Raw genomic sequence first — 11,730 nt, forward strand, 5'->3', positions numbered from 1 at the left:
CATTTTTGCTCCTTCAAAACCTCAAACCTTACTTTATTTGTACTGATAACACTAACAGATTTGAGTTTTACTCAGTTAACAGGTTTTATGTCTTCTCAAACACAAACTCAAGTTTAATAAACACTAAAGAAAAATAATTTCTCAAGATTTCACACGACCAAAAACCTCAGTACAACTTATACTGAATCGAAGCAGTATTTAATTACCACACACTTTAGTACAAATTACTCTTGTGTGTTCAGTGGTTCTTGGATACTTTATTCCAAATATTCACAAGAATTGATATATATTGTTATCTGAAATTATACAGATTAGTTATTTAAACTGTTGTACAGACTATTCAGAAGTAATTATACCAGAAAATATATTTAGGCTATACAATCAGCTAGTATCTATCAGTTGACCCCCAAACTATTAAAACTGTTTTGGTACGAAGTTTATAGACGTAAATAATCAACTCGGTTTACACTTGTTAATCTGATATGCACTAACTCTTAAAGGGAAAAGTTATGTAATGTCACTGCAAGTGGTTAAAAATATTTAATGTTCAAATCTTCAATTAACCAAATTCTTTAAAATATCTATGAAATCCTCAAATCTTCAAATATGAATCTGACAGAACCAGATGAATTAGCTACAATCTGTTAAACTAAACTAGTAACTTTTGTTAGCACACAGAAAATATCAGATACGGATTTTCAGTATTTCTCAGGAGTCAATTTATAACTAGTTTTTACAAGTATTCAATACCCAGAAATATATAGAGATCACTTACGTCAGATGTTACACCAGATTACTTATTTTGTTTTATGCTACTCTTTAGCTTTTCCAATAGATAGAACTGTATGAATCTAATAATTTTTTAGATATGACACTAAGCTCTATTCACATCTGTGACTGTTTTATATCGACTTTTATGTGCAAATCTGGAACACAGCAGCAGCAGCGAAGGTGGTGGGATGAAGATGGCTTCTGTTGTCTGGATTCCTCCTTTCAGCTCAGCTCAGGACAGACAGCAGACTGCTTCTCCAATGCTGGATGTGGTCCTTTATAGCAAGACTTTAACAAACCTGCAGTGAGTCCAGTGGTAGCAGCAAAGGAGTGGAAACAGCTGATTCACTGGAAATAAACACACTCCAGGAACTTCTAGCGGTTATCTTTTACTTTTATATATATAATATATTTTAACACAAATAACAAACTGTAACTGAGTGCTGCAGAAATACTTACAGCTCACAAACCTTCAGTTAGTCCAGAATGAGGAGCAGGAACAAACTGAGATAAATGACAGTGCTCTGGATTTTATTATAATCCAATTAGGATTTTTGTAGATTTATCTAAACAGTGAACTATAAATTACTGTATTAAGTGCTGTATTAAAGATGTGTTACTTGGAGATCAATAAATACAGCTGATCTCTATCAAATGAACAAAATGATAAAGTATGGAAGATCTCTGAAGTCAATCCAAATTGTCTGTGTATGTAGCAAATTTGTTTTTCCAAATGTACAGAATTATATTTAAAATAATGTTCTTTTTCTTTGGTCCACTGAATGTTAAATGTTTGTCAGATCTGAATGTATATGATGTATAGCAATGCTTTCTAGTTAAATTAGTTGTTTCCAATTGTAAGTGCAAGGGTGCAGGATAGGACAGAACAGCGGAGAGATAGAGCGTGAGGGCGGAGATGCTCTCAGGATTAGAACAGATAGATCTCACCAGGAATTCTACACTGCTGAGAGTTTATATGCAAATATCAGAAAGTCCAAAAATAGAGTCCAATAAGACAGAAGATAAGATATCAAGTTTCTTGTAATCAATCTCCAAACAATCAATTCTTGTAAAAAGGTTCAAAAACAGGTTTCATGTGTGGTGGGCCTTGTTGCCCTAGACAGATCAGGGATAGATGGGATACAAGATAGAGGGTGGGCCTTGTTGCCCTAGATAGAGCAGGGATAGATGGGATACAAGATAGAGGGTGGGCCTTGTTGCCCTAGATAGAGCAGGGATAGATGGGATACAAGATAGAGGGTGGGCCTTGTTGCCCTAGATAGAGCAGGGATAGATGGGATACAAGATAGAGGGTGGGCCTTGTTGCCCTAGATAGAGCAGGGATAGATGGGATACAAGACAGAGGGTGGGCCTTGTTGCCCTAGATAGAGCAGGGATAGATGGGATACAAGATAGAGTCCAATAATTAGATAGATATGCACTAGAGTGACAGGAAAGATAGAGCGTCCAATAATGATAGAGGTAGATGGGGAGGGGAAGAGAGGTGGAGCACACAGGACACCTGCAAGACACAGAAAACATTGATTAGACATTGTTTAACTCAACTCAATGAAACACAATCTAATCTGGAGACCCTTTAACTATCTTAAATATAAAACAAAGTCCTTATTAAAAATACTCGTTTTCCTTTAAAACTGTTTTCAGTAAGATCAGGATGGGCAGTTTTTTAAAGGCAGCTTTGGTTCACTAGCATCAGAATTCTATGTAAATGTTCTGCACTTTTTTCTGTATATATTATCTGGCAAAATCATATTTCTCATTATTTGTTTCAGTTTCAGAAAGGCCACATGAAACTAACTCCATGTGTAGGTTTATTAAGCTGTGGGTTTAGTAACAGGTCTGTAATGACTGAAGGCTGCAGATGTTCAATCATCCACGTTACACATAAAAATATAAAATTACATCCAAGATCTTCAAATGAAGAGAAAGCTGAAAGAAAAACCAAGTTTAATAAATCTCTGTGCAGCACTACTTCCAGCGGTTTGTGTGAAAATAAATGGCATCATGAAACGTAGAACCCACTCAGACCCTCTGACTTGTTCTACATCAGGGGTGCTGGTTCAGGCCTACAAGGGCTGCAGTCCTGCAGGTTTTCAATGTGTCCTGCTCCAACACACCAGACTACTGACATGGATCCAACACAACAACTCAGTCAGGTGTGTTGGAGCAGGGAGACTTTAAAACCTGCAGGACTGCTGCCCTCATAGGACCAAACTGTGTAGTCCTGGTCTACATGAACCAGATCAGTCCAGAACCAAACACAGGTGATCACTGCAGATTCTAGTCTAGGTAGATCTGGACTTTCTCTGATGTCATGCAGACCAGGAAACAAGTTCAACACACAGCAGCTGCATTTTGTAGACCAGAAGAATCCAGCTGTTCTGGTCCAGTCCCACCTCTGGCTGACAGGACTCACCTGCTCTCTCCTGATCCAACAGCTGATTAACTCAGATGGAGACTTCATGTTTACATGTTACTGATGACAGAGCTTAAACTGACCATCACACATCATGAATGAGCAGAGAGAAAACATCAGAGCTGCAGGTGTTCTGTAACATGATGATCCATGTTTCAGCTCCTGGATGTGGTCTGAGAGGAAGAGTCAGCAGCTGCTTATTGGTCTGATTCATTTATTAAATGTAGGAACCAGGATGAAGCTGGAACACACGGATCATAATAAAGTGTCATAATTACATGAACACATGCTGCTTTCTGGCTGTGGTCATTAAATCCATTAAACTGGACCTAACAGGAAGTTCCAGCTGGAAACTGTCAGCTTTATACTGGTGGACTCAGCCCACTGCTGCTGGACCAGGTCTGATCCATTTACAGGTAGAACAGCTCGTCTCTCATGTCTGACTTCAGCTTCATGTTTCTAGATGTGTTTTTATTAACACGTATGTAGGAACTCACCTGGTCAGCAGGACTGATCAATAACAATATTTAACTTAAGCAGGATGAAAAGGTTTAAATGTGAAACCCTCATACATTCAGTCATGTGATGGACTCAACCTCCATCTACTATAAACACTTACCAGACAAAGCAGGAATCCTGAAACCCGTTCTCTCGGAGTCTGAGAGGAGAAACAGAGGAGTTAGTTCACTGCCAGAAACCATCAGATCATCTGATCTCACAGCTGACTGCTTCTGCTCTGGTCTGAACAGGATGAGCTTTGATCCAGACTTTTCTGGACTTTAACTTGCTGGTAGAAGATGAATTCAGAGGCTGGAAGCTTCATGATCAAAGATAAAAATATCATGTCCTCTTTCTACAAGGTGACATCAGTCCAGCTGCTGATCGATACAGAAGTGATCAGAGGTCAGAAGGAAAGCAGAGCAGCAGCAGATCAGCTGTGAAACATCTTGCGTGATGACGGATGTTCCAGTTCATGGATCCAGTCTGAGAGGACCAGGTCTGCTGGTCTGGATGTTAACCAGCTGCACGCTGACAGGATGATTGACAGCAGGTAAACAGGAAGTAGCAGGAACAGGTCTGAGTACAACTTTACCACAATCCTGTCCCACTGGCTGAGTGTGGACACCTGACTGGTTTTACTGGAGGCTGGAGGTCTGATCATCATCTCAGAGGCTCCAAGTGTTTATGGTCCAGATGTAAAATAACAGCTGTAGATGTTCTACATCTTCTGAACTAAAAGCTTTCCAGGAATATGTCAGGATCCTCAGAGAAACATCTGTTTACATGTGAAACATGAACATCTGTGGTGGAAGCTGCTTGGTTCTCTACAAGCTGCTGGACTAATTATAAATGTTTATAGGTCATTCCTGTAGTTTAAGAAGAAACATGAATGTGACTGAACTGCACAGATATGAGCAGATTAATCAGAGACTGTGTGAGCTGATGGTGGCCGACATGTCTGTGTTCCTACAATCACTTAAAGCAGCTCCACTACAGATGTTCAATCCTCCACTTTACAGGAAGTCATCTAAACTTTACTGACTCTCCTCTGAGGCGTCTGATACGAGTTCTGTAAGAATACAGGAACGCTGCATGTTTCCTACATGATCATACGTACCGCAGCAGAAGCACAGGAAGCAGCCAACAATCTCTCAGCCTGAGAAAAGAGACGACAGGTTAGTTACCAGATCCATCTCTTCTGGTTAAAGTCAGTAACCAGCTGTGGAGGTAAAACAGCTTTTCAGTTACTAAGATAACCTGTGTTTGCTGGACTGTAGCTGCTGGTGTGTTTGTGTTTAAAGCTTTAATACTGTGTACTGTTAGGGAAATAATGACAAACTAAAAACCCATGACAATCAATAATCATATTTTTCTACAAACAGCAGAAAACTGAAGTTCCACTTAAATTAACCTGAATATTTTCTATATTTTCCATCTTGATGTCTCATCTCTTCCATCCCTGAGAACCATAAGTCATGTTGGCTGGTAAATAAAACAGGATTCATCATCTTTAAATGAGAACAAAGTGTCTTTAGGAGCCACTGAAGCAGAATGCAGCAGCATTACAGAGACGTTATTTACTGGAGATGATGAGGACAGTCGTGTCTGTAATCTTCTAGAAAAGACCTGAGATGCTTTCATTACTGTCCAGTAAAGTCAGACATTTCTTCTGTGTGATTTTAAGTAAACAAAGCAGTGAAATGATCTACTGTAGAGCTCCATCCAGCTCCTTGATTCAGTGTTTATGGCTGAAAGAGTCTCAGAGGGAGACCTCATATCTGTTAAATCCAGCCAGCAGCAGAGAACTGGACCAGTCTGATCAGGTCTGAGTTCAGGAAACACACAGTGTGTTAACATGTAGAAACCTGAGAAGAAGAAATGTTTAAATCTGCTGCTCTAACATCACCTGGACGGAGGAGGAAGACGTCTGGATGACCGCTAGTTAAATCTTATGTCAGAAATCTAAAGCAGCTTTTAAAACAAACACAGACGTGATGATAAAGTAAAACTGAATCATTTATCTTCCTCTTCCACCTTCATCCAGGTATATTCTGCTTCACGTCTGATCTGTTCCTGCTCAGACTGACTGAACAAACATCCTGCTCTCCTCCTAAAACTGAACCTTCTTCAGTAAAAACCTGTAATCTGTGATTGTCTCTGCTTGTTTTCAGCTTGCTGTGAAACAGAAATGTCAGTCAAAGCTCATCCAGGTGTCTCATTGTGGGTCTGTCTGTGTTACCTGACAGAGTTTCCTCCAGGTGAGGAGAGTCTGGCTTCAGCAGATCACCTGGACAAGCTCAGCTCAGAGAGTCAGAGGATAAATCTTCATGTTTAAGTTTAGAAGTGAATCTACAGTTTAGACCTGAGTCAGTCTGGCTGATCACATGATGGTGGATTTACTGACTCATGTCTCACTTTGTAAAGTCAACACGTGTTAGTTACTCTGATTACTGATTACTGGGTCTGGTTACTCTGAGCTGGTAGTGATGTCAGCATCACGTCTGTTTCTATTGGCTGAGATGTTAAATGTGTTTCACAGCAAACCAAAAACAGTCATAAAAAATCCAGGATCAGGATTTTCTCCCAGAAGAAAGCTGAATACAGGAGAACATACGTGGATAAAAACAGACTTTCAGTGTGAGATCATCTTCTGCTCTCTGGAGACGGTTGGCTTTATAAAATACCTGATCAGCTTCCAGCTTCCCGACCACCACACACCCTGAGTTTTCCACATCTAGACTGGTTTGTAGTTTTACTTGTGATACCAGGATGTGAAAAATTATCTTAACATCTAAAATGAACAGGCTGACTGATCAGAACATATTTTTTTAAGACATCATCCATTAAAATGAACATTTCTTCCATCATATTAAACTCCATCTAGTCCATCAGGATCCACTGGATTTAACAGTCCTGGTAAAACAAAGTCCACTCTTTCATTTCTAAGGTTTAACATATCAGGACAAGATCAATGTGACTTGTTTTTCATCAGATTTAATGTTTCTGTTCATTAAATAACAGCATGGTTAGAGATGTGTATTTTTTATCTGATGGTGTGTTAACTTCATTTTCAGAGCTGGTGAGGACCAGATAACTTCTCATTATGTCCTGATAAATTACACCTGTGAACTGGAAGAAGATGGACTGTCTGCTTCACATGACTGTAAAATCCTGATAACATGACATGAACATGTTTAAAGGTTTCTTCTGGTTGTTTTAGAGTCAGGAACCTCAGGAACACTGAATCTCTTCTGATGACAATGACAATTATCAATTAATTTCTCATTCCAAATTAATTTTAGTTTACTTTTTTCTAAACCATGTGACAACACCCAGTGAGAACCACTGCTTTAAATCAGTCTGTACTTACCAAACAGTCGATAAACCACAAGGAGTTTCTCTCTCTAGTCTGAGAAAAACAGATAAACAGTTTATTATCTGAGCGGAGAGAAGTCAGTCTGCTGGAACCCCAGCACACACACACACACACATACACACACACATAATACTGATGATACCACATTTCCATGTTATTTTACGGTAAAATCTTCAATGCAGCTAATTTATAAAACACCAGATACTAAGCAGGTCCTCTCAGGACATTTTTAATGATACAGTCCAGTTCAGTTTAAATATATTATCCAGTTCAAACAGGTCTGCTGTATGAGGAGTCCAGTTTAACTGTACCAGTTTCATTTAAACAAGTTCTTACAGAGTAATAACCTGGCCATGAAAAAAAATAAATAAATAAAATCACAGAAGCATTCATTTCATTTCTATGTAGAGTAGTATGTTAAAAGTCATGTGGACATAAAATCTGTAATAAATACAAGTAATTAATTTTCCATCTGGTCAATTGGATGTGTGTCTCACCTTTACAGACAGCAAACAGCCGTAAGACACAACTGCAGTCAGACTGTAGAGTCCTTAAGTTATCTATGTTTATTCTGGTTTCAGTAAAAATCCTCATACCCGTCTGTGCCACCAGAGAAAACATCTCATCTCTGCTTGTTTTGGTTCCTGTCAGCTTAACAGTTAACTCAGTTATAACATTATTAAATATACAGCTGTACATATTAAACCTTTTAACTGAGAATGAGAGTTTTTTGACTGATTAGTCCCTTCAGACAGGATAGCATTAGCAGTTAACTGTATATGAATCCCTCAGACAAAACACATCTAATTATCTTCTGCTCAGGTTTAACATACAACTAGCATAATGCTAATCGCTAGCTTACTGTACAAAACCAGTTACTATGAGTAGGATAGTAATGAATAGGTTGCCAGGTCACTTAACTTCGTCACTGTGGTTAAAGGATAAATAAATCTGGTGGCTCATTGGTTTGTTTGAATTCGTTTGAAGTTTAACATGAGCTGAAGGCATATTTATGATGTTAAAATTAGCCGTTAGCCATGCGAACGGTTAGCTAGCTTCAGACTGTTAAAATATACTTGTTCATATGGTTAATTTCGATTATTCTTTGGCTGATTTTACATCGTTTACCATTAAACAACATCTCTGGACATGTTAGAAGATGCTTAAACGTGTTTATAGTTCATAAATGAATCATTTAACCGAGGGACATTAGATATTAATCTCCGCTAGCGTGACGAAGCAAAATGGATGGACTTCCGGTCCGCTTCGACTAAAACGGTTAAAATATTAATTAATTTCGGTCGTTCTTGGACTGATTTTACTTCGCATACAGTTCATCAACATCTCGGGACATGTCTGGGGACGTTTACAGCCGTTTATAGTTAAAATATTAATAATTTCACGAGAGAAAGAATGGCGCGTACTCACCGTTTGCCGAAGTCAGCAGAAGGGGAGGGGCGGGAGCGGGCGCAACGATCTCGTAGTTTAGTGTTTAGTTTAGGTGAAGTCAGAAATTCTAGTGCTTGGTTAAAAACAGTGTAAAATATAAATAAATAAAGTTCTTAAACATATCAGTCCACTAACTAACAACTAACAGTAACACTAACTGAATAATATAAACAAATTTAATACAATTACTACTGTAATGTGGATGATTACAATGTGATAAAAAGTTACAGTAAAGTGTCCGAACACTGTTCAGTCTTTGAACTTCCCTTCAAAACTAAACATTTCACATGTTGATAGTTGCATTAATTAGTAGATAAGATAATGAATTTTTCAACCATCATTTTAATCATTAAATGGTTTTGCAAAGAAAACTGTATATTATTCATTTGTGGATATTGCTATGGTACATGAGTCAGCCATAACTCCATCACAGGTGACAGATAAAGCTATTAATATTACACATCTTTTAATAAATTAAAGAAACACCATAGAATTAACATGAATGATACTGATATTTGAGCCAGCCTCCATCATTTTATAAGCTGGTTGACCTGCAATTACACGTTTGGTGTTATAAAAAAAAACAAGTTAATATTGAATGTTTCCATTAAATTTCACAATCTTAACCACTTTACCAACCAGTAAACCATCCCATCAGATCTCACAGACCACGCTTGGTATTTACGTGTATCTTTAAAATAATTTACTCTGTGAAATTTTGATACATGATTAATTAAAATAAACACTGATCAAACACAAATAGATTAACCCATTTCTATTCCCTCTCTTTGCCTGTAGTTTACAAGCAAAGTTAGCTAATGTGAATACAGCAACTTTAGAAAGCCAAATAAAGGAGATTAATTACCATTACTTAAACAATCAAAACCAACAAAAAAACTCTCCTACTTGCCTTTATATAAATGTCGAGAAAAAACACGTATGAAGGAGATTGTGTTGATAGTGTCTCACCACTACAACCCTAGGCCATCCGATGTCTCCTTGTTACAACTTCAACCTGTAAACAGCTCAACTATGTAGTGTTAGAATAACAACACATTAGACCTTACTTTAGATTTTGTACACACACTGTCTCAGTACAGTGCGTACACTCAGGAAAAAAGTAACATCACTAACACACAAGTGTCAAAATAAAATAGTATATAATAGTAATAAAATACTATAAAGAAGTATTCATGAAGCTGAACTGAAAAGTTTTTTGATTTAAAGTTGAAACTGGAATTACAAGGTGCTGAAAAGATAGAACGTTGAATGGAAATGATTGTTAAATTGGTTGAAAATGGTTGAAAAGGGCTGAAGTTGGCTGAAATGTCTTTGTTGAAAAAGTACTTATCAAGCTGAAGTTAATTGTTTGAGTATTTAAAGCTCTAACTGGAGTAAAAAGATGCTGAAAGGGTGAAAGGTTGTAGTGAAATGTGTTTAAGATTGCTGAAGATGGCTGAAAAGGGCTGAAATATGGTTGTTGAAGAAGTATATATGGAATAATTGGAAGGATTTAAAGCTCAAACTGGTGTTTAAATGTAGTTAAAATGGTGGAAAGCTGAACTGAAAAGTGCGTAAGATAGTCAAACATGGCTGAAAATGGCTGAAGTCTGGGTGTTGAAGCATCAGCTGAAGTAATCATGAAGCTGAAGTCAATAGTTAAAGTATTTAAAGCTGAAACTGAATTTTAAAGGTGCTGAACTGGTTGAATGTAGAAGAAATGATTGTAAAAGGCAGAAAGAGCTGAAACAGAGTTGAATTGGCAGCTGAAACACAGTCAATCATGTAGGTGAGCAGCAGAGGACATGATGGGAGGAGAGACAGAGGAGGAGAGATAGAGGAGGACATGTGGCCTGTTGTAATGAGAAGGACAAGGAGGAGACAGGAGAAGAGGACAGAGACATATGTGGACTCATTATAGGAGGACAAAACCAGGTGAGAAGTCCACAATCTGGATCAATAGGACTGAATGAATTAGGTCAAAGGTCAGCTGGCTGCTAACAGCTGAGAGCACTCAGTGAGTTGTCATGACAACAGCCCATGACAACTGACAGGCACAGACTGAGAAAAGAGCAGAGCAGAACTGCCGAATCACTCTGCGCACCTCCCGAACTCCTTGGTCCTGACAGAAAACCATAAGAGTTATCCTAATAAATCTTTCACCATGAGCGCCAGGAGGGTCTGAGGAACGCAGGGATGTAATTTATTCATCCCTACTTCAAACAGAATTTAAATGGTGGCGAGTTAAAAACACAGGAGAAATGCACTTTGACCCAGAATCCTGGTTCTGAAATGAATGGACGGGTATAGGAGCAAAAGTTGACTTTTGCTCGCTTGGAGAGGCGTAACTCAAAATCTATAAGTCCCAGCTCTGTCGTGCTTGGTTCTATTCGAAGCCAACTTAAATTCCTCCGTTTTGATGTATAATGTATGTCTCTACGATGAAAATTGTAGGAGTTATGAGAATTTGTTTGAGTGGCGGAACAGGCTGAAAAGCTAGAGGGCGCTAGAGTGACAAGAGATTTTGTTGAAAATCAAGATTTTGATGATTTTTAAACTTCCATAAATCCAAAACCGTAAAACATATCGGCAAAAAAAGTCATTTTTAAATAGCCCAATCCGTTGTGAGTTGTTTAAAGTTTGAATGGTGTTTCTAGCTGAAAGTATGTAAAAGTAGTAGGAGTTGAAAGAAGCGGAAGTTTTTGAATGAGCTGAAACTTTCTCCATTCATTTCAATGGCAAAATATTTTTGTTTAAAGTTAAATATTTTAAAAAGTATAAAAGTTATAAATACCAAAAGTCATAGCAGGAATGTCCTGAACGAGCTGAACGTTTTGATACCAAAATTGTTGAAATAGCACAAAAATTGCGGAAGGAGAAAGGTGCCGAAAAATGCGGTATAATAATAATAATAATAATAATAATAATAATAATAAAGAAAAACAGGAAAACTATTGTGTGAATGCTTAACAGCATTCACACAACTAGAAAATGCTGTTATTAGCATAACAGCAAGTGTGAATGCCTTTCATGCTGAAAGATTCTACTATAATGCTGAAAGATGGCTGAAGATGGTTGAAAAAGGCTGAAATGTCTTTTTTGAAGAAGCATTTATTAAGCTGAAGTGAAAAGTTGAAGGATTTAAAGCTGAAACTGGAGTTAAAACCTGCTGAAAGGCTGAAAAGGGGAACTGAAT

This window comes from Melanotaenia boesemani, chromosome 2 (assembly GCF_017639745.1).
Source record: "Melanotaenia boesemani isolate fMelBoe1 chromosome 2, fMelBoe1.pri, whole genome shotgun sequence".
Taxonomy (NCBI): Eukaryota; Metazoa; Chordata; class Actinopteri; order Atheriniformes; family Melanotaeniidae; genus Melanotaenia; species Melanotaenia boesemani.